General features: G+C 37.5%; 1 protein-coding gene across 9 annotated transcripts in view; it reads right to left on the reverse strand.

Annotated features, from left to right (window-relative positions):
- Positions 1-23,989, reverse strand: part of foxp1b (forkhead box P1b) — a 458,146-nt gene that overhangs the window by 333,051 nt on the left and 101,106 nt on the right. Inside the window, exon 1 of one of the 9 annotated variants that reach the window (XM_052017524.1) lies at positions 19,154-19,390. The exons of 7 other annotated variants lie outside the window; for them this stretch is intronic. The gene's annotated coding sequence lies outside the window, so the exon portion shown is untranslated. Of the gene's footprint in view, positions 1-16,203; positions 16,272-19,153; positions 19,391-23,989 lie in introns of those variants that run through there. One more of the 9 variants, XM_052017522.1, reaches the window with a different exon arrangement.

Consider the following 23,989-nt stretch of genomic DNA (forward strand, 5'->3'; position numbering starts at 1 on the left):
CTTCTACAGATTATTTGTGGCATTCTGCAACAGCGATGCCATCAAGCCAATAAAGGGGAAGTGGGATACACGGATGATTGAAGCTAGGTGAAAGAAGGCATGGATCAGTTGGAATGAATAACTGATGAAAATGATAATAGTAGAAAAAGTAAATCCAAACTAATAAGTTCAAACAATTTATATTACCTTCTGCAGAGACATCCTGCTGATTCATACAAAATATCACCAGGAATGAAATGGTAAGTATTCTGCCTGAAGACAACTAGTTGGCCATTGCTAGTCTGAACCAAGCCAAAATATTGATTTGGAAGTTGTGGTGACAATAGCAGTAAAGTCTAATGGGAAAAATCTGGCAGTGCTTTGTGAAATACATGTGTAGTTAAATAGGGAAATCAAGAACTTGCTCTCAGTGAAATTCTGCAGATGCCGAAATCTGGAGCAATACACAAAAAGTGCTGGAGGAACTCAGCAGGTCAGGCAGCATCCATGGAGGGAAATAAACAGTCCATGTTTCAGGCCGAGACCCTTCATCAGGACTCTCCCCTCATATGAACGCGGAGGTCCCTCCATTTCCCTCCATGGATGCTGCCTGACCTGCAGAGTTCCTCCAGTACTTTTTGTGTATTGAACTTGCCCTCAGTAATAGCTTGTTCCATTGCATGCCTCACATTTGACAATTAACGTTCATTTCAAATTTTCATAAATTATTTCCTGATGTTAAAATTTTACACTTTCCTCTGTAAACAACAGGCAGCGACAAAGGTGTTGCTGAATGTATCTCTGGTGCTGAAGATCAAGTTGTGTGTGTTTTAACTCTAATGCTCTTGGAATAATTCTCTCAGAATATGTTTCTAATTCAAAATTCAATGCACTTTAAGATACTTCTTTTTTTAAAGTTTACGTTATTTCTATGTCCCAAATTTTATCTCAGTAGAATGTCTCCTGTTGGCTGTCTGTCAGTATTCTTTAATCTTATTGGCTGTTCAACCAGCTTGATGGCATCGCCGCTGCAGAATGCCACAAATAACCTACAGAAGATGCTACCAGCAACTGGCATCAGGAAAGGAGGATTCCACATTACTGAGCTTGCTGATGCCTTGTGGGGATGTTTCCTCAAGATCAGCATCAAGTGCCATCCCTTCTGTTGCCAACCAGAAAAACTGGGCTATCTTTTAGAAAGGGAATGCAACTAGGAAAGGAAAAGAAATGGAATCTAGAAAAAAGTAGATAATAGCTTTGGGGTTTAAGGTCAGGAGCCAAATTTACAACTATTTGGCTAGCACAGTAATTGTTAATATAATACATAAATGAAAAGCATAATAAATAAGTAATAAACAAAGGGGCACTGCAGTGGCTTCATGCAATTAAGATTCAACTATAAAATCACACACATATTTAGCAAGGCAACTCTTGTATCTTCTTTTGTATCATTCCCAAAGAGTGTTTCTGCGAGTGTTTCTGCAACTGTTTCGTAAGATTTTAAATTATCTTTCTTTTGTGTTAACCAAGAAGCTCTCTGGAAGTTCAAAACTTTTCAGTTTGTTCCCTGAATTGATCACATTTAGTATCCAATAAAGCAACACTGAAGATAGACCACTGAAATGAAAGTTGAAGATTTAAGTCAAAGCTACATGCAAATATTCCTACAATATTACCTGTTATTTTCAAGTACATTATTTTGACAAATCTCAGTGTTACTGCCTTACATTACAGTTAACTTAAGAAATAACAATAATTCATCACAACAACCATGTCTATTACATCAGAAAAACTTTGAATATAATTAATACGTGGTGAGGATCTCAGAAATTAATCTCTCTGACTTCAAATCAAAGGTGTAGGAATTGGATCTTATTACAGAAACTAAGCCAATTTCTGGGACCACTACCTGACACCCACAGGATGCCTGAAATCTGACCAACTTTACATTGGTACTTGCTGGTTTACAGCTGTTTTGATGGCCAACTGGAAAATGCAGAGGACTCTTACATAAATGTAAATGAGAGGCTTAACACCTGCTTCAGACCGACTCAATCATAGCAGGAGCCAGGTCTGATCTGATCCGTCTGGAGTTTAAAAATGCTATCAAGGTGTCAGGTGGAATCACAATATTTCAAAATCAAAAAAAACTGCAGATGCTATAAATCTAAAATAAGTACAGAAAATGCTGGAAATATTCAGCAGGTCAGTTCACGTCTGTGAGAAGAGCAGCAGAGTTAACGTTTCAGACTGAAGAATGGGAAGCAGAGAAAAGAAGCTTGGTAAGCTGTAATATTTCCCTAACACTGCAGCACTCATCATTACCTTGCCCCTCACTAATTCTACCTGCAACTTTCTACTACCTTCCCGGAACTTGTACTTTTGGGTCAATCTCAGAATTGCAAACAGATTTTTATTTCAAGTTGGCAATCTGCTAAGAGAGATGCAGTAGTTCATCCTGTATAATTTTAGCTGGTCCTATGTATCTTGTTCAGAGCTGATGCCCATTTTGTACCAGAAAATGGACCTAAAAGTTCAGTTCCCACAGTTTTCTAATTACAAAAGTGTCATTATTGCAGCCTTTACTGTAACTTTTTTTAAATTATTTAGAATAATGTTCACAGTTCATAATTGCAGTCGAAGCCTATTATTAGAAGAGATCACTTTCCCTGTTTCAAATTGTAAAATGTTTGCAAAATGTTCTAAGACATTTTAAAATAGTAATCTACATTGATACATACATGCACAAAGAATTTCAAAAAATTAATCTCTTTTCATAGACTAGCAATGACAATCAGCAGCATGAAAAATTCTTGAGACATGGAGGAAGGTAAAAATATCAGGCACACATATTCCTGACTATTTAGGGTTCAACAGCGATGGAAAAATGGAGACAAATCATTTATCTTGGCTGGTGAAAGATAAATGAAAAGTTAAAAATGGTAAGTCAGGATTGGAACACTAAATACAAAATATAATAAACAAACTGTTGGAAGAACTCAGCGGGTCAAGCTGAATCTGTGGTGACAAAGGGATGGCTGATATTTTGGATCAAGACCCTGCATCACCTCCGGATTCCAACATATGCAGTCTCTTGTGTCTCCAAACACCAAATACATTTCTTTTGAATGCTTTACTTATAAATTGGTAAATTACTATAACATATTTGTATATGATTTGACAATGGATCAAATTGCCTCCATACTCTGTAAACAACTATGCACATCATTTAAAATTCCAAAGGTCAAAAATTCAATTTATTGGTGTTTATAAGGAGCCTCATCACCTACTAACAGAGTGATTCTACCACAGGGTTAAATTAAAATCTTTCATATTTACATAAAGCACAATTTCTTGCCAATATATCCACCAACTAGTTCCAGTGAAACCAATATGTCTGTAACCCACTCAGCCTGATGAATCAGTAAAGTATCAAGATAAGCAGCAATGAATCAGAAGGTTTCTCTGGAGGTGGGGGATAAAACTGCAGGACATGCTCAATTCAGTTTTGCAACTTATATTTGCCTATTAATATATAGTAGTTAGTTCTCAGTCTTTCGTCCCTACCACAATTTTCTCCCCTTTTTCTGCCCACCTCTCCTGAAAGTACTGACTCACATGGGCATGCATTTCTATGTCTACCTTCCCCAAGCAGACAATTTTAATAAGAGAAATTTAACAATAGGTGTTAATAAGCTATTCAACAGTCAAGGGGCTGGAGTTGTGCAGAATCTTGTCTTCATCCTCTGGAAATAACGCAGCAGTCTGAAGCAAGCTTCCTCAGGTACTCTATCATAATCTATTAGGGTGGAGAACAACTATACTCACTGAAGACTCGATCTAGGACTTGTTTGCTCCAAATGAAATAACTATAAATATATATTCATGATCATTTTAGAAATAAAACTTCAAGGAACACAGGCTAGTAAAAATAAACTTCAGCATTCTAGCCCTGATTTAGTCAACTACATTGCACTGCGTGTAAGCACAATTCCTCCTAGGGAATGATAGATTTTAAAATTCACTTTTATATAAGAGAGCACAGTACACATTAATTACCCGACTTTTAAAAAGAATGGATACCATGACTTGATCATCTTCTTTGAAGTCTCCCAGAACTGGTGTTAATAACAAGTAGCTGGGTGAACAGTGGAACTTATGTCTGCACCACAGATCGAGGCGAAAACCGAGAGCAGATCCCACCCTACGTTTTAGAATAAAGTGTATCCTCACCATTTTCTTAAAAAAATTAATTTGCAACATCTAGCATTTTTCTGTCATTGTGTTCAAAAAGCCAGTGAGTCCACTTTCAACTCTGTATTTCTTTAGAACTGGGGCAAAACAAAGACCAATATCAGCTTTTAGAATAATGGGATAATATAAGCAACATGTAAATGTTCTTGAAGCTACATTGAATAACAAACTGTTACCACGCTACAGAACTTGAAACAAATAGTTAGACCATGCATGCTCATGTTACTTTATATTATAATCAGATTATCAGAGGATTCCAAAACATCAATCTTCCCAATTAATCTTCCCATATAATTTTTATACTGTTTGTGTCATAATAGAGACTGTGTAATGGCATACAATTTCTGAAATAAAGCACCCCAGTTAAACTAAGCTAACCTAAATTCAACACATAAACGGACCTAGCCTAGGTGTAAATATAACCATGAATAACATTACCCTTTGAATAGCCCTGATCTTTGAATTAATCCTTTAATCCCTTTCTACCTATTTTACAACACTTATAGAAACCTCTAATTATCATATTTTTAATTGCATTCAATACATCTTTTCATATTTGTTGATTACCTTTTTTTATTATATTTTTAATTTTGTTTCCACCATTCTTCCCATGCCTGTGCATAAATTTCCTTAAAATAAGGATGGTAAACTGAATAGGATAAGGGTTAACTTGATAAAGGTTTACTATTAAAATTGTATTAACACTCCATTTAACTTCCATCTTCAAATCTGAACTATATGTCTAAGGCTTTCAATAGCTCTTGTTGATAAAGGGAAAATAACTGAATCATCACATAACCCTGGACAAGAATCTGCCAAACTCAGACAGGCTGCCAACACAGGACTAGTTTTGTAGGTAACCGCCACTCATTTAGTGAATGCTACATTGAACAAAGGCCTCAAGGAATTGGAGTAATTGATGGAAATTATGTCCAATGCATAGCAACCTTACCAGTACAGTTCCAACTTAATAATAATGTATATCGACTTTTGCCGGAACAGGATGAACATATGGACTCTGAAATACCTAGCAGCATGGCAGGGCTGATCCCTCACGTTCTAGCAACATTCGTTGGAGATCAAGGAAAAAGTGGAGATGTGAATAAGTCCTATGCAGAAACCCCAAAGGAAGGAAATTTACTCCAGGTGCACAGATCATTCGAGAAACCACTTTGGCTTTGGTATGCTCCAGCACAGATTATTTGTGCTCCTTACTAAGATGCTGAATGTTCTACAAAATATAGCCACGTGTTACATTATTGGAGATTGAAGAGTTGCAAGTGGCTCTTGCCACTATCAAATACCAATTGTCCTGATACAGAAGGGAAGCCCCCATTGCCTGCTTCACCAACTGTATCTCTTTGAACTTTTCATGCCTAATCTATATAATAGAAGGCATGCCAAGTCAAATTAAAGAAACCATAATGGAAGGATTTCTATTATACATCTTGTTTAACACAAAGAACAATGGAGACCTCAATGGAATGACAATGGCATTCTAAACAAAGACTCACAGAATCCACTAGACAATATCTGGTTAGCCCTGAAATCAACAAGGAAGATGTGGAAACTCAAATCAAGTCCAAGTTGTGATGACAGCAAAGGAAGTTAAATAATTGACCACATCAACAAAGATTGCCCCCTCCTATCATTTCCAGGGTGCAAGGGCAAATATTCACATTACTGCACCAGATACCATAACCTGGCTCAAAAACCTAGTCATCAATGTACAAGTTGCTATTAATGACATTAAACAAGACTGTACAACAAAAATAATAGAAGTTTAGATTGTTAACACTTTAATTAAAGCAGTACCCATACCAATTCTTGGCTGAAGTGGGAGCATTGTTTGGAAATGAAAGCATAATAAATACCAGTGGAAAAAATGAAATGGCAATTACTTACAATCTGCTAAGTACTTTCATCTAATAACTGCCTGCAAAATTTTTATGGCAATTACATAATATGGATATCAATGTCTTCTAATGACTGAGCAGGTAAATGAACTGTGTGATCCAGTGTGAAGTCAGGAGGTCCCAGATTTAATTCACAATCTGTGCTGAGGTAGCTAATTTAAGCAACTGGGACTCTACAATTACCCTTAGTATCTCTGTATTAGTGATGGAATGTTTGAAATCAGACAGAAGCATTCCCTCCTGATTTATACACAATGGCTGTTGTAGGAAAATATGTAAATACAAAAGTTCGATGAGAAAAGGTTCATACTCAATCATGATGCTCTCCGTGATAAGAAGCCTACAAATACATTACCTAGTTGCAAAAGAATGTCTATTTAAGTGAGGTGCCAAGTTATAATACCCATGGAACCACACATTAAATAATATTAATATATTTTAAAACTGCTTAAACTAAACGGTAAAAAAGTTCATAGAGAACAATTACACAGGAAGATAATGTGGAAAATAATCAATAATCAAATATTTCACGCTGTGCTTTAACCAGACTAAAATTTTACTGCACACTAAATTTGCGTTTCAATTATACTAAGTTTTGTCTTATTCAAACATATGAACACTTAAGGTGGCATTGGATGGGGTCCAGATTGGGGAAGCAGGGTTTTGATCAAAGGATCAATCAAGTACACAAATATCTGTAAAACTTATTTTTCAAAGTACCTAGTTTAAAACTCCACTTCCTGTTTTCATTTTCTTCCTTCATCATCCATTTCTCAACAAGGAGACCCAGCAGACAAACTGCTTGTTTTCTGTCTTTGCCCAATGCAATTCTATTATTTAAGTTGTGAAAGACTAGTTCAATTTAATTCACCTCTGATTTTTCATCCCAATGGAGGTGCCCCCTTACATAGTTCTTCATGTCCCTGTCTAGGTGGCTAACACTTTGTGTGGAAACATACTTTTATTCTGTTAGTAAAATGATATGCTGCATTACTTGATAATCATGTTATAAATTAGCATTTCCATTTGCAGCTGGATAGTGTCTTTTAGTAAAAAGCACTTGATAACGTTTATATTTACCAAAAAGACAAAACGATAATCAAGTGAGTTTCTTGGTAAATAAAGTAAGGGAAATTAAGTTTAAATCATCAGTTCTTTCAAAAGAAACACGACTATCACATCATTTTCGTCCTTGCATCTCCAGAGCAGTACACTTCCTTTTCAACTGGTGCCAGTGAGAGGTCAGATTCTGATGCACCTGATCTTTTCACCCCACCCCTGCATTCACCATTGAGACTGGGGCAATTCCTGTTTGATCTGAGCCAGAGAAGAGGATGGGGGTCAGATACACTTTTATTGCAGCCTCATATCTACTGTGGCCCCAGACATTTAAATGGGGTCATTGACCTGCATTGAAAAAAGTGGCTGGTTTCTTTCCCTGCATTTTAACTATTAATTAGGTTACATCAGATAACTGTTTTTAATTAAATTTATTCCATTTCCATGTTATATTTTTCAATTATTTTTAATATTTAATTGTTGAAATATAGTTCAATGTTTTTAAATTTCTCTCATCACCAGAGATATAGAAATAATTACAAGACCTTTGACAATATTAACTGTCAAAAGCCACTGGGGAAGATCTGACCAGGTTCTCTTGATTTACCACCTAAGGATATGTCACAGTTTCATGATGCAACCCGGGCAGTAAGGCCTTAAGGTTGTTGGGAGACACACAGCTGCACTAATAGCACAAGGGTTTACTTAAGATGCAGGCCAAATAGAGCAGAACCCTGCCCAATAACACTGCTGTTGAGGAGATCTGATGAGAGGTCATTATCCTGAAATGTGAACTCTGTTTCTTCCATCACAGAAATCAATTAACATTGAATGTTCCCAGCATTTTCTAATGTTATGATGTTATGTTGATCTATCAGCCTGAATCTTAAGAGTAGTTTTATGTTTCTTCTATTATATCCCTCTTAAACAGATTATCTAATTATTATGGCATTGCTATTTGTGAGAGCTAGCTATGTGCAAATTGGCTACCACGTTTCCTAAATTACAACAGTGACTACCCTTCGAAGTGAAAGTACCTCATTGCTGCAAAGCATTTTGGGATGATCTGAAAAGGACATAAAGGAAAATCAAGTGACTTTCTTGATAAAGAAAATAAGGGAGATTAAGTCTGAATCATCAGTCCTTTTTAAAAAGATTGACATTTCATTTTCTTCCTTGCATCCCCACTTCCTCTTTCACCTAGTGCAGTGAGAGGTCAGATGTTGATTCACCTGATCTTTCACCCCACCCCTGGATTTACCACCGAGACCAGGGGCAATACAAGTTTAAGTTTTTTTTATGCTTTAACTATAAAACTGGATTCAGAAAAAACATCAAACTACTTTTCACAATAAAACTCCAATATGTCTGCAAATGTTTAAACTAATGCATGAAAAATAAAATAATTGGCACCCTCAGTCACATCATTCCTCTGGTGCACCATTTTGGGTTTGAAATTATTGCATCTAATATTGTAATACTAATTTATTTTTCCACAAATCCAGTATTTTGTTCTTCTTAATCAAATGTGTCCATCTGCAGTTCATTACTCATATTGCCAGCCAACTTCAGTTGTTTTCAAACAAGTTTAGCTCCATCTCTGGTCTCCTGACAGAAAAGTGAGCTGTCTTTGAGTCTGGTTTCTGTCTACAGAAATGCCACTAAAAATCACAATGCCATCTCCACTGATAATTGTTCTCACTTTAAGGTGCTAACCTCCTGATCATTATCTATTTTTACACATGATTTTTTGTGGTCTGAAGGATACATAAATGAAACAACAACAATTTTCTCACTTCAGATATGTAAAATATCTTCCACACAACATTTCCATCCAAACTCGCATGGTTAAGGTAACAAAAACATTGTAAATTATTTTGGAACGAATGGTGAAATGTCACTGGGTAGAAATGTCAGTATAATGCCTCTCTAAATACCTCTTACAGTATGAAAATATATACACTGATGTAAGTGGCTCTCTGTTTTATGCTCTTCAGACTATTTTAGTTGTCCAGAGTGTTTTAATGTGTGAACTTAAGTTGCAACTCTGATATCTATTTCCATATGTTCTGATCCAAGGTCTACAATACTGGTTCAGGTAGCAACAGAAATGTGGTTTCAGGCTGGCACATGAAAACCAAAGCAATACAAACACCAGTATCAATTTCAGAAATATGAAAATTAGATAGGAGCCAAGTTGCATAGCACACTAAAGCAGGGCATGAGGATTGGGATTGAAACATATCTTGCACTCAATGAAAACTGCACATAAATTTCTACTGCTTATTGCAATAATAGTGATGTTCAGTTAACACCAACAGTGTTTTTCATTTGGAGCCAATATCATGAGCGTCCAACATCAATTAAAATTATCCTATATCACTTAAACAGGACCTCACATATGAAAGAAAGTGCATCTTGTCAGAGGCAGCCGCTGACAACTGTTATACAAGCAAATCTGGCCTGGGAATCAGTGAAGAATTGCATATTTTTGGACAGGCGGAAAGTAGGAGAAAGTCCTGTAACCTAAACTGAAATGTTAACTGATGTTTATTTCCACAGATGCTGTTTGACTGGCTGAGTTCTTCCAGTAACTTCCGTTTTTGTTCCATAGGAGCGTGGATGCCTTTAGGCACAAACACATAAGACACACGGATAGCTCTGGAGATCAATGCCAATGCCCCAGGCATTTTTCCATTCACCACATACCTACCACTAATCTCTTTCAACTAGGACTTGCACCTAACCTTCAAGTGCTCTGAAATGCAAAATTTACTTTCTCATCTCATTACTATGAATGTTTAGAATGAACGACAAGTAAGCTATGCAAGTTTTTTGTATTTCTTGCATAAGTTTTTTGTAAATGAAGTTTAGTTTTGAAATTAAAAAATAAAACTGATTATCTATAATTGTTGAACTCATTGGTACCATTTCCCACACTTTTGCTGTCAATCCCTCTTCTCCCACCTTTTTGGTTCTGGTATCGGGCATAGGTGATGAGTGGTGCCTGAAAAGCATGTAGTCAACAGCACCCAGTGTCGGCTTCCAGGCCTAGGAAAGCCAAATGTTCTCTCCAGCTGCTGGTCTCTGGCAAGTGAGTAAAATGCAATCAGCTATCTGCAAATATCTCTACTAACAGTCAGTAAGTACAAGTTCAAGAGAGTCTGTGAGCTAATCACATGGCCCCAACTCACAAATGACATGTCAAAGAGAGCCTGTACAGATAACCAAAAACATGTGCATTTCTTTTCCCAAAGTTGCAGTTCTTTTGTTTGCTACTGATTTTTACCACGACTCTGCTGAAGATGCTGAGATATTAGTCCAATTGATAGAGGAAGCTGCAATGGTGGTTTGTTCAAATAGCCATGGTAGTACCACAAGCTATTTTTATCATCAGAGCTGAGCTCAACCCTACTGTCACACATAATTAGTACACATGTACATCTCATCATGGATCACTGGTTTGCAATCAGGGAAAGGAACCCTCAATGATATTTTTCCTGTGCCTGGCTCAAACAGTAATGTCACACATAGCATTCCAACAGTAGTTCCCAGCATGCGGAGAGACACCGCCAGAGCCGCAACAGAAAGTTGCCAGGTTAAGTCTCTGTATGGACAATGAATGGCTTGGCTATAATGGAATGTATAGCTTGGAGAATAGGTCTTCAGCATCAAAATCAAACTGGCTGAAGACTGGTCTGTGCGAAGGTGGGGATCTCAGGAGGATATCAGTATAGAATATCCACTCAGCATTTCTGGCCATAATGGTTGCAAACATTGCAACCTGGATTCTTGTACTCACACACTAGCTCTGCCATCACTAAGGATGTTTAATTAATTTGGTTGTTTAATTTTCAACACCATTCATGATTGGATGCAATAGAACTGCAGTGTGTTGAACTGATCTTTGCAGGGTAGCATGACTATTTATTACATGCTGCCTTAGCTGCTTACTACGAATGTAGTCCTCCATGTAATTACCCAGTCGGTGGCTCACTTTTAGCCTGATGCTATTCCTGGCGATCATTTTTACTCAAGAGAACCAAGGTTAGACCTCCACTTCTCATGATGATTGAGTGAGAAGCCCTTAATATGGTGGATTCCAGTTCTGCTGCTGGTCATGGCCCACATATCTCAAACTCTCCAGTTTCAACTTCATGATGAGATGTCCAGTTTCTTTTCTAACCAGGGCATCCACCCCCCCCCCCCACCCCCCTCCCCCCCCCCCCCACCCCCCCCCCCCCCCCCCCCCCCCCCCCCCCCCCCCCCCCCCCCCCCCCCCCCCCCCCCGACTGTGATTGAGAGAGCTCACACCCACATTGCTACCATTTCCCGCACCTCCGCTCTCACCCCCACCCCTCCCAGACCCAACAGGGGTAGGGTCCCCCTTGTCCTCACGTTTCATCCCACCAGCCTATGTATCCAACATATCATTCTCCGCCATCTTCAATGGGACCCCACCACCAAGCATACCTTCCCCTCCCCACCCCTTTCTGCCTTATGCAGGGACCGCTCTCTCCGTGACTCCCTTGTTCACTCCTGCCCCCAAACCCATCCCACTCCCACCCTGGGAATCTTCCACTACCCCTGCCATAGGTGCAACACCAGCCCCTACATCACCTCCATCCAGGGGCCCAAACAGTCCTTTCAGGTGAGACAGATTCACCTACACCTCCCTTAATGTCATCTACTGCATTTGGTGCTCCAAGTGTGGCCTCCTCTACATTGGTGATACCAAATGCAGACTAGGTGACCCTTTCGCAGAACACCTGCACTCTGTCCATAGCCGCGACCTGCATTTTCCAGTTGCCAGTCACTTCAACTCCCCTTCCCACACTATCACTGATAGGACAGTCCTCAGCCTCCTCCACTGCCAGGAGAATTCCAAGCGCAAACTGGAGGAACAGCAGCTCATTTCCCTTCTTGGAACCTTGCAGCCTAACGGCATGAATATTGAATTCTCCCACTTTAGGTAATCCCCACCCCCCTCCCCACCATGCTTCTCTTCTTCCCTTTCCTAGCCTCCTTTTCTTCCCCTCTCTCTTCATACCTTTCACCAGTGGATCTGCTCTCCCCTCCACTCCCACACCTGCCTATCACTATTTCTTACCTGCATCTACCTATCACCACCAGGTGCCAATCCCGCCTCCCCTCTTTTGTCCACCTATCACTGCTCTGCCTTTCCCTCCTATATATTGGGCTTCCCCTTTCCCTATCTTCAGTCCTGAAGAAGGATCCTGACCCGAAATGTTGACAGCCTGCTTTTCGCCACAGATGCTGCCTGGTCTGCTGAGTTCCTCCAGGATCATCATGTTTATCTCCAGTTTCAAGTCTGTTCCAAATATATCCCTTTCAATATAATAAACCAACACAATAACCAGTGGAAGTTCTGGGTGTAAAAATGTCAATTTTTTTTCCAAAATGAGCATGCATTGGTCAGTCTTAACAACACTGCTATGGACTGGTGCAGCTACAGTGGGTAGACTGCTGAAGACAAGATCAATCAGACTGAGTTCTCTTGTTTGTTCTCTCCCTTGTGCCAGAGTGTGGCAGCTATGACTTTCAGGACTGGTGCAGATTAGTGAATGGCAGTGCTACCAAGTTATTTTTAGTGATGGACAATGAGAATTCTCCCTCATTCTCTGCCCTTGCTACTTTCAGTAATGCTCCAAACTGGTACTCAGTATGGAGGAATACCCAATCATCAATTGAAGGGGAGTGGCAGGCACTTCCTTGTCTACCTCTGACCTGATGCCATGAAATTCATGGGGTTTTGATTCAATGCTTTCCTGGCTGTATACCGCTGTGCAGCCATCTCCGGTGGGCTGTCCTGCTGCAAGAAAGGACTCATCCATCGATTCTGATGGATGAGTCTGGGAAGTGCATTCAGTTCCATGCAGAACTGGTAGCTACTTTCCAGACGATTCAGGTCGATATTAAGTTTGGTGTTGAAAGTCACACCTTTGTGTAACCTATCATGCGCCTTAAATGGCAGCAATTATACTGTGCAATCGGGTTTAGAATTTTAGCAAATTGTGAACTGTGGAAAAAGCAAGAACAAGAACAATGGCTACAGTGGCCCAGCTAGAAGACCTGCTCCCTCACAGCTCCAGCAATCCAAGTTCAATCATGACCTTTACTGCTGGCTGTGTGGAGTTTGCATGTTCTCCTTGCGACCATATGGCTTTTGTCTGGATGCTCCAGTTTCCTCCCACATCCCAAAGATGTGTGAATTGCTAGGTTAATTTGCCACTGTAAATTGCCCCTAATTGTGTAGGTGAGTGGTAGGATCTGTGGGAAGTTAATGGGAATGTGGACAGAATAAAAGTAAAGGCATTGGTGTAGGATTGGTGTAAATGCGCATGATGGTCGATGTGGACTTGTTAGACAGAAGGACCTGTTTCTGTGCTATGTGGTTCTATGACTCGATAACTAACAACACTTCCTCCAGATTTTGTTCTTTTACTTATCTTTTTCTTCCTTATAGTACATTCTTTGTGGTTTTCATATATATTATTTTGGAGCATTACAGTCCCTATTATCACTACACAAACTAGGCATAGGATTGATATATTGCAAGTGATGGTGACATTTTGCCTTCCTCAAAAATTGGATATTTGAATTTGTTGCATGGTTTGCACTTATGTTCTGGTTCCTTTGTTATAATCTGTTTTATTATAGTAATGTAAAACTTTCAAAAATAGCACCAAATTAGCCATTGTAAATTATCACTAATTGCTAATGTTTAGGGCATATCAAAATAAGAAAATGCAGGTTAGAATTTAAAGCAAGAAGATCAGTCTTTCAGTGATTTAAGATGAAAGTTACTTTAAAAAGTCCCATTCAGAAGTCACATTTTCTTTGCACTGAAGTTTTAATTCCAGACACAAATTTCTGGGTAAATTCAATAATTTATAACATTCATGTATATTTTTATATCATAAAATTCCAATTGAAAGAAAATAGTACAAACCTTTTCACAATTTCATTAGGATAACAAATTTAGAATTTTTGTTTGTAGAACTTTCATTCCATATTTTGGCCTTCTTTTGAGAGATCTGAATGAAAGTAATACACAGCTGCAAAGGTGATTGCTTCTCTATTACATTCCCACACAAATAACATGGAAATATTTTTACAAAATTCAGTGTTTTTGAGCATATTGGTCTCTCCCGATATGATCAAAAACTGAAACATCTCCCTTTGTGTACTGAAACAGGAAAGAAAGTGCTTATACTGCAGAATTTAAAGATAAATTTCATACCTAATTAGTACCTCTTACATGCTAGTTAGCATAAAAGGAAGTGGTTTGCATTTCTCAAAATTTTTTGAAGTTGAGAGATGGAGTTTTTTTTCCAGAAACCATTAATTGCATTTTACATTTTGGTGATGGTTTGTGACCATGGATTTTCAGCTTCAAAATAAAGCTCTCTGACACATCCGCAAAGGCTATGGTTTCTGAAAAAGAGAACACACATCTGCCATTGCTGGAACTGGACTACTCAAGTGAAACAACTGAAGGGAGAAAGGTGAACCAATTGTAATGTTGTGTAAATAAGACAAATGAGGTCTGCGTGAAGCTCATAATCGACTGCATAAATCTTTTCTTTTTACAGGGTGTCTGCCTTGCCTCATTATAACACTCTCTTCATTACTGTTATTCTAGCCCTCTTTGCCAGGCTGTGGGCACTCTACGTATACCAGAGGATAAAATGTGATGTCTCTCCTTTCCTTTCAATTACCTGACCCAGTCACTTCTGAAGGAAGACTGCTGTATCCCTTGATACAGTCTGTGAATATAATCATGGTTCTTGTGACAACAAGTGAGGTACCTCACAATCTAACACCTTGAGAATACCTTTTCTGAGTTTTCACCAGAATGGCTGTTCCTACTGTGTTAAGGAATGGTGCAGCAGCAGGTCCCAGAGACATACATATCCACTCTGGGGAATGGATGGATTTATCTATTATCAGAAACACAGTAAATAGGACACAATTGTACATTTATTATTTATCCCTTTATACTTCCCAACAGAGAAGACAAGAGTCCCTTGACAATGAGTGCTCTCTTCAGAAAGCACTGGGTAGGCTAAAGGATACGACAAAACTGACAGTAAGTAAGCACCAGCTGCAGTGAATATTTTACACAAAAGTTAGCATTTGTGTTTTACTGAGTCTTATTTCTGTGTAATATGGTGTTTTGAAAAAAAGAAAGGCTAATGGGGTAGTTAACAGTTCAAAGTGCAGGTTTTTCTACCCAGAAATGTCAAATGTTTTGATTGTATATGTGGATATAGCAGATGTATTCAATACATGGGCTTTTCTTGCCCTTGGGCAGTGACAATATGTCCATTCTACTGTATGCAATTACAGAATCAATAAAACATCCCTTTGAAAGGCATTGGACTAGTGCTGACATGTAGGCTGTAGTCATACTGATATTTCAATGCTACTGTTATTACCAGCGTCAAACATATTTTGTAACAAATATCAAAATATAGTTCCACCCTGAGATCAAACCACAAAACCATGTTTGTTCACTGAAAGAACATAACTATGCAGTAAACAACCTGCTGAAGATGGTTTAGGGGAAATCATTTTTTCCTTAAGGCAAGCTTTACAACTGAGTTTTAAACTGATTCTTCTAGTAAGTAAAATCACTGAACCAAAACTTAAAGACAATGCCTGTTTTTAAAGACTTTAAGGCTCTATTCTGCCATCTTAAATTTTTAAATTAATGTGGCACATATGTAAATAAAGTGGTTATATTCTAATCATATAGACATTACCATATTAATGTATTGCTAAAACAGAATTCTGAGTGACAACCAACCATAGATTACAAACTACTAATTTTAAAGGACATAAAACTTCTTACACAGGTACAGCTCATGTACTAATACTTACATTTTCAAAGTTCATTTAGATAAAATCAAGAGAATTAATTCTGTATATTTAATTGTTCACTTCACTTTAGATTTCAGTTTATACTTACAAAAACAAATATTCAGATTACTGATCATAACAGGCTGAAGCAGTGTACCTTGCTACATGCGCTTCCACTGCAATTAACAGGACCTGGCAAACTATTTAAATTTGTTTTTACAAGGTACTAAGGGTGCAGTTTGCAAATCTCCAAAAACAATAACAGCATGTAAAAACAGGTCGATCAAGTTTGTCAGCTTGCTCATAGGGCTTACAGTTAAGGTGCTTTATTTGCCAACAATGAATTATAACTTGCTTTAAATCAATATTCCAAATATTTAGATTCAAAAGGCTTTTCTCCCCAATGCTAGAAACTTATTCAGGCTGCCACATGAGAATTTTTACTCTTTACGACTGAAAATATCTCTGATGCTCAAGCTGCTGAGAAAGGAGCAAATACCCATTTTCACAATACATCTCATCCTAATAAAATATATTTAAGATATAGCATATGCATTTCTATGACAATTCATTACAATATTTTGACTTTTTTAGATTTTGTATTGTGAGTTCTTAGGTTACATATTTAAGTTTCTGAATCTCACTGATGTCCACACTGCAAATACAAGCCAATGATTGAAGAATGAGCCAGCTAATTTTCTTTTTTACCTGAAAATAGTAACCTGGATAAAAACCTGCAATCTTTTTGCTAATGCCAAGAGATTAAATGCTTGCTTGCTGTTTGACCAGTAAAAATTCAAAGCTGCCCCGATCTCAATGCACACATGCACTTTTAACCTGGCATTACCGGATAGTCATTGGCAATGATTCAACTAATTCACTCATCTCCTGAACCTGTAAAAACCAAATATAACACTGACATCCTAACTAAAATCAGCTACTTTTGCACAGGGTGGAAGTTATTTCTTGAAATTTACTAGTATATCTTGCACATTAGCAGGCCAGAATTCACCTACACATTACAGTACATTTGCTACTTAATCAATAGTGCAGCTCAGTAAAGAAAAAGTAGTTCAATATCTCAAATAACCAATTGATGAATAATAGGAAAGCAATAGCTTGGAAAAGATGAATGCTTAAAAATTCATCCCAATTGGTGGCATTAAATACCCCTCTTCAAAAATTTATTCATCCCCAGCTCACCCTTGGTAAATACTCATCGCCTTACAAATCCATCCCCACAAAGCCTTCAGAGGTGTCCTGCAAAACCCAAGGGGGAAGACTGGCACAGTTAGGAAACCTCTGAAATAGATCATGGACAAGCAATTGTTCATTTCTAAGCAAGCAACTGAATTAAGTCTTTTATCAACACTATAAAGAATACTTTATGCACCAGAAGCTTATGCAGAGTTAGAAGCCTCTACAGCACTGTAGATCTATTCATATTAAGAGGTAGAAAATCTCAAGTGACATCCATACCTATATCCCCATTATTGCATGATTTGCACTAAATGCTCCTCACTGCAATTGCAAATCAACCCTTACATGTAACCAACAGAGACAAATTACTGTCTGCCTCCAAAAAAAAGTGCCATCCAAGCTCCTTTGGTAGATCAGTGGGTTTATGCTATAAACTGCTTAGCTCTACGGATCAAGAAGATCCAGGTTTTATATGTAGTCTGCACTGCACAAGTTGATTTTAGCCAATTCACAGGTGGAGGTGGTACTTTAGTCTCAATAATTTGGGGGTAAGGAAAGGAAAAAAACTAATTCTGTTTTGCATAATCGATACAACTGCGAAAAAGTGTGCCAACACTCAAAATCAGAGCTAAGAAAAATGATCATCCAAGCAATGTACTCCATATTAGAGACATTATGGAAAAATATACCACCAAAGGGTCAAGTTCTTTGAAAAGAGAAGCGAAAGAAGAAGTTTCATGATTTAAAACATGCCCTTCTGCAAACAGCTGGCACTAGAATCTACATCAGCAATGATAATAATCTTTAGGTTCATGCCACTGGATTTTATTGTATTTACCACAGGTATCTGATGGAAAACTCAGGCTCATCAGAAACAGTTACAAAATTAATTTAAGGTAGTCTAGATACTAATAATATTAGGCTAAGGTCACTAGAGAGTAAAAACAAGTCAGACTTAAAAATGAATACGTTTTAAATAGCACAATTAGCTTGTTTAAAAAATGTAAAGGATATATTTTCACAAAAATGCTTACCAGGTGCACTTAATCCCACAATGAAAGTTATCTAATCACAAGGAAAAATATGTTTCTGGTTTCTTCAGAAACTGAGAGTAAACAGGTTCTGATACTTTACCAGATGACACACTGGTATACTAAATGTAAAAACACTTTTCAAAAAAAGGGGCAATAAGTTTTCACATTGATAAAGCGCAAGTGTTACCAAGTAACGCAAAATATTGCAATTAAAACAAAATTATTTTCCTTCTAAGCAGTATAGATCCTATGGTTCTTTTTGGATCCAGTCCAAGAACAAACCCTACAACAAGTCCAGGCCAAATAAGATGATTAATTAATTATCTATGTTTTCTTAAGAATATCAAAATCATTCTATTCTTTGACATGCAGCTGTTAAGCTTTTTTTAAAATCAGTCAATGACCATTTCTGAAATTACCCAATTTGAATTTTAAACTTTCTACAACTGTATTAATAATAGTCAACAGCAAAAGTAAGTTGCTCACTTCCCACTTTCAACGCCCAAACAATATTTTTGGCACATTTCACTCCTGAATCTGACGCTGCCTAGCTTCTGCCCTTCCAACCCTATAAAGGAACTTCCTATGATGTTGCACTACAAGTGTATTCCAAGCAGACACATATTACACAATACTTTCTCCTGAAAGGCTATGGCCTTAGCAATCAAGTTGCTTTTTTTTTAAAAAAGAAAATGATCAAACCAGGGGTGGGGACAGCATATCCTGCGTGAAACCGCATCCTGCACAGCATCACCACGATTCACTGTAAATAAATACTCTTGTAGCAGAGCTTCCGTCAACTGTCACTGCATTGACTGTAATCACCTTCAAGTCCAAACAGGAAAGTACAGAAAAGCAAGTGAGATGGGAGATACGGGGTTTAATTTGCTTTTCACTGCAGATTTCATTGGTGGTGTGTTTCCGATTCTCTTAGCTGCCAGCTGCCTGGAATCACTTCTGGATCTGGGTCCTTCCTGTTAACCTTCATAACTTCTCTGTCATAACAGTATTATTATGGGTGAGCCCAGGAAAGTGTGCTCCCATCCAAATGTGGACTCGCCCCTTTATTGTTCTCAGTTGCCAAAAAGAAAAATCTGCTGAATGCTTTACCATAAGAAACTCTTCATGTCCAAAACTTTTATAATACTGCAAACATTAACTCTCCACTGACACTCTAGACCTGTTCAATTCTGCAATTCAATCAAAATACAATCTGAAAATCCTCGTCATCCAGCTCTGCATTCATATGCTCAAGCCTTGTCTAAGGATAACTGCATACAATCTTTCCCCCGAGCGGTGCTTATATTGTTTTATTACAGCTCAATGAGTGTAGTTAAAATTGCATGCAGCTGCTGACTACTGCGGTCTATCTATGTTATGCATGGACACAAGTATTGCCCACCGGGCTTAAAAAATCATTCAGTTACTGGCCTGACAAAAGATTATGTAGAGCTCTTTGGAAGGAAGAACATCTTGTATACTACAGCAGGAGCGGGTGATGTTAATGGATCAGCTCCTTTATAAAAGGATTGTGAAAGTCCTATCAAATGTCACTTGAGAATGCTAAATGTTAAACATGTGGCCATACCACATAAATGCAAAAATAAACCTTAAGACCTATGCAGTCTAAGGCAGCTTTAGAGAAGGAGATGATGAGGTATATTAAGATTCAGAAAAAGTCCTTGACAGACACTGCTTTCAGCTACAAATAATATGAAGTTTTAAAATGGAAAAGGAGACTCTAAATGTATTTCTCTCTGACAAATATAGGAGATAGGTTTACTTTTGAAGTGATTATACCAAATATATATATTCAATCGAATAAAGGCACCAACACTTTTATAAATACCAAAGATAGATCTTCCTTAGCCCACCCCTCAACCAGCCCCCAACTCACCACCACCACCTACCATTCCTACTACTACACTTCCCCATAAAGTATTGCTTACAGTCTAAATGTACAAAAAAATGCTTTTTTGTTATATTACTTCTTGAAAGAAAATTAATTTGCAACCAATAAGTGCAGAAGAGGCAGAATACACCTAAACAAGTACAATAAAATATGTGTGTCATTTCCTATTCTGTTTTGTAGATTAGGTATGATGTGTTTTATTTCATTTTATGCCAATTCTACAAACCATATAACATCAAGAAACCCAGTTAAATTTATCCACATCTCCTTGACAAAATGCAAGTTATCAATGAATTTTTACTTAAAAAATGAGGAATTATACTTCTAAATGGCAACTGTTTGCTCATCTAAATATTACTTAATTTAAAGAGAAAATATTATCAATGCTTTCAAAATCTCTGGATTATTTGAAAGGGAACACTGTAAACATGCCTTGACTTGGATTTCAGCTCAGAATTGTAAGAAGGTTTTACAGTTTTAACTCCACACAATATAACAGACACAATAATATTTTCCATGTGTGAAAGCTTTCATTATAGCGGGATTCCAATTATACAGTATATCGGTAATGTTCTCCATGCTGTGTCGCACCAGTATACTATGCCACCTATTCTATCAGCATTCACATTCTGCTGTTTAACTCAACCCAGTTAAGAACATGAGCTGCAAGTGGTCGTCAGCAATTGATCTTTCTGCTCATTCCACAATTCCCACCACAAATTACCTATGTATAATTATTTTGACACCATAATGAAAAGGAAATGAGATTTGGTCACTGAAGGTTTATCTAATAATACTATTCCTTGCTAGACTTCATAAGACTGACAATCAAAAAGCCTTGCCCGTTTCAGCACAAAAACATTTGATAATTTTTTTTAGAAGAAACATTATTTATTTCCACAGAGTTGCCATTATCAGGAGGCAATGATAGCTGAATAATGAAAACGAAATCAAGGAATTTTGGTATTTCAAAGCTTTAATTTTTCCTGCTCTCACTTATGACATTTTCTTCCCCTGGAGAGACAAGATAAAGTGCTGTCATAAATGGGTGAATCTCTTGTCAAATGACAGACTTGATTCACCATGGCAACCACAAATCAAGGTGCTAGTGTGAATTAAAGCTTTGCTTAAAAGGCTTTTTGTATTTAAAAATGAATTTCAATCAAACAGATATTGGGTTAAGGCTTACCTTCTTTGTAGTTGTTGACTAAAAAACTGCTTTGCTGTTGGTCAGTATTTGTACATTTAGATTGTAGATAACTGTGACAACTGAACCATTAGATATACAGGTAGACTATTTGTAATTTGGTTATACATGAGCTGTAATGAATATGGATGATCAGCACTTTTAGCATAATAAATTTCAGTTCCTCAAAAGGTATGGATTTTTTTTCCAGATTTACAGATATTTCATTTTTAACAGGTTCATTTGTATAAAAGTTTAATGTTCTTACATTTGATCCATAATGCATCCTTCATAAAAATAAGCTAGCTTAACTAAAAATTTGTTTCATTTTTCAACCAAAATTAGTTGCTACATTAAAATGTGATAAGGTTTTATATGATATTGTACCATATTTGTCCAATTTAATAATAATTTTGCTTACTATTATCTTAAGGTTTATTCTGCTAAATTTGAAAATGTATTAAAGTAATATTAATTCTAATACTAAAAGTAAACATTTTATTTTAAAACTGTTTAAAGTTTTCTCCCCATTTACAATTTCAAAATATGCATTGAAATCAAAATGTAAAATTATGTGAAGAGACATGCAGACGTAGTAAGTGCAGCACAAAGCTAGCACTAACCTTTTGTACAAAAGTTTTAAATCATATACATTCATTTCCACTTTATACAATATCACTGTGGTCTGTGAGTTAACTCTTAATCTAACAACAGGAATGAAGAACTAATATCCGTCTTGGTTTATGCGATGTATTGATTTGGTGACAGGAACTGTGTGTCTTCTAACAATGTGATGGATATTCACTTTCCAAGCCCCAAAAAGGCTCAGCTTTTTAGCATAGCAGAATGACCTGTCCAAAGGTCAAGAAGTCGTTGCTCATTAAGCTAAAATCCCTTTTGCAAAAACAGCAGAAATTGTCCAAGGCTCAAGATGTTTGTTATTTGCTAAGTTAAACTTCTAACCAATATTCCCTGCTCAGCCTCTTAACATAAACAAGAGAATAAGGGGATCCACATTTACTTTATTAAACAATCCAGTCACCTGGCCTGAAGATGTGCTTGAAAAATCATCACACGCTAATGATGTCAAGGAAGTGAAGAAACAGTATAAATGTTAGAAAGCAGTCAGGGTAGGGGTGAATGACAGAGAAAAGGGGTTGCAGAAAGAAGACCTAGGATTCATTCCTCAGGCTTTGGTTTCTGCGATGGATGACTTGTTCATCCACAACTTGTTGGTATGACTTTTCAAGCTTGTAAGAATTGTACTTGTGTTTGGAAATCCTTTGTGAGCTACAAGTCGTTGTTAAGAATTACTTCTTAGAATTAAATGCGTCTCACTTAAAACAAAATAAACTGTGTTTAAACTGCTTCATTAGCTGGAATTATCTTCTTGGTTGTGAGGAGGGACCCACCGCTCGAAATAGTGATTATTAACAGCTAGATCTTTCCGTAGAGACTAAAGTAGTGAAGTAAACTAGTCCTTGAAGTGTAGGTTGATTCAGTATAACTTCCCTATAGTGAGGGTACTCGTAGATACGTATGCCAGATAGAACTTAAAGTCTTGACTTAAAGTTTAGAGCTCTTGGATGGTACACTCAATATCATCACAAGTATGAACCAATTAAGTCCCAGCATTCCAGCTTTATGTGCATCTTTTTACTGGTACAGTTCTACAGATCTTATTCTACAGCTGTTTGCTTACACAGCCTTAAGTGGTTTCACACAGAAGTTATAACCGGGCTTTCTACCCACCCAGCCCATACTTATTCAATACTTACCTGATGAGCAATGCTGTAATCATGTACCCACTCTTTTCCCATACCACTTCATTCCCCTTTTTTTCACACCACCTACCCAACTTATTCATAAACAATGACAGACCCAGTGCTTCAATCATTAAAGTTGATAATATATTCCTCATCACCCTGTGTATGGGAAAAGTTGCTACTGCCCTCTGTTAAGATTCTGTGTACTTCCCTCTCTACTTTTGCAGTCACTTATGTATCGAAATGTCTGAAAAATATTTGCACAGTAAGCAGACTCACCTGATTCTCAGTTCCATCACATAAGGCTGGGAAAACATATTCATTATCTAGAGTTCATAGTTAGCTAATACACGTTGAAAGTACACTCCTTGTAGTTACAAGATGATCACCTAGCACACTGATGCTCACGTGTCTTTTTTACCAGCCAAGGAGACATTATTACCCATTCCATAAGTTGTAACATATTGTACCTCTCCCATATTAATCAGTGACTCCATATGTGACAATCCTTTTAGGATCACTTGACAATTTTCTGCTTCAACACTACTAACCTTTCCATCCTCTTCTCGTTTCCAGCTGGGCAGAACTGCTATTGTTCGAGTCCATTCATAATTATCAAATCATTGCCAGAGATTCACCTGCAACTGCTTCTCTTCCCACGGCCACACAATTACCACTGGAATCCCACAGAGATCTATTCGCAGCTCCCTCCTAATTCTCATCTATATCCTCAACAATGTCACTTATATTTCAAGTCCCACATTTACGCTGAAGACTCCATGGTCTGAAATTTGTCG

Source organism: Pristis pectinata, chromosome 6, assembly GCF_009764475.1.
Source record: "Pristis pectinata isolate sPriPec2 chromosome 6, sPriPec2.1.pri, whole genome shotgun sequence".
Taxonomy (NCBI): Eukaryota; Metazoa; Chordata; class Chondrichthyes; order Rhinopristiformes; family Pristidae; genus Pristis; species Pristis pectinata.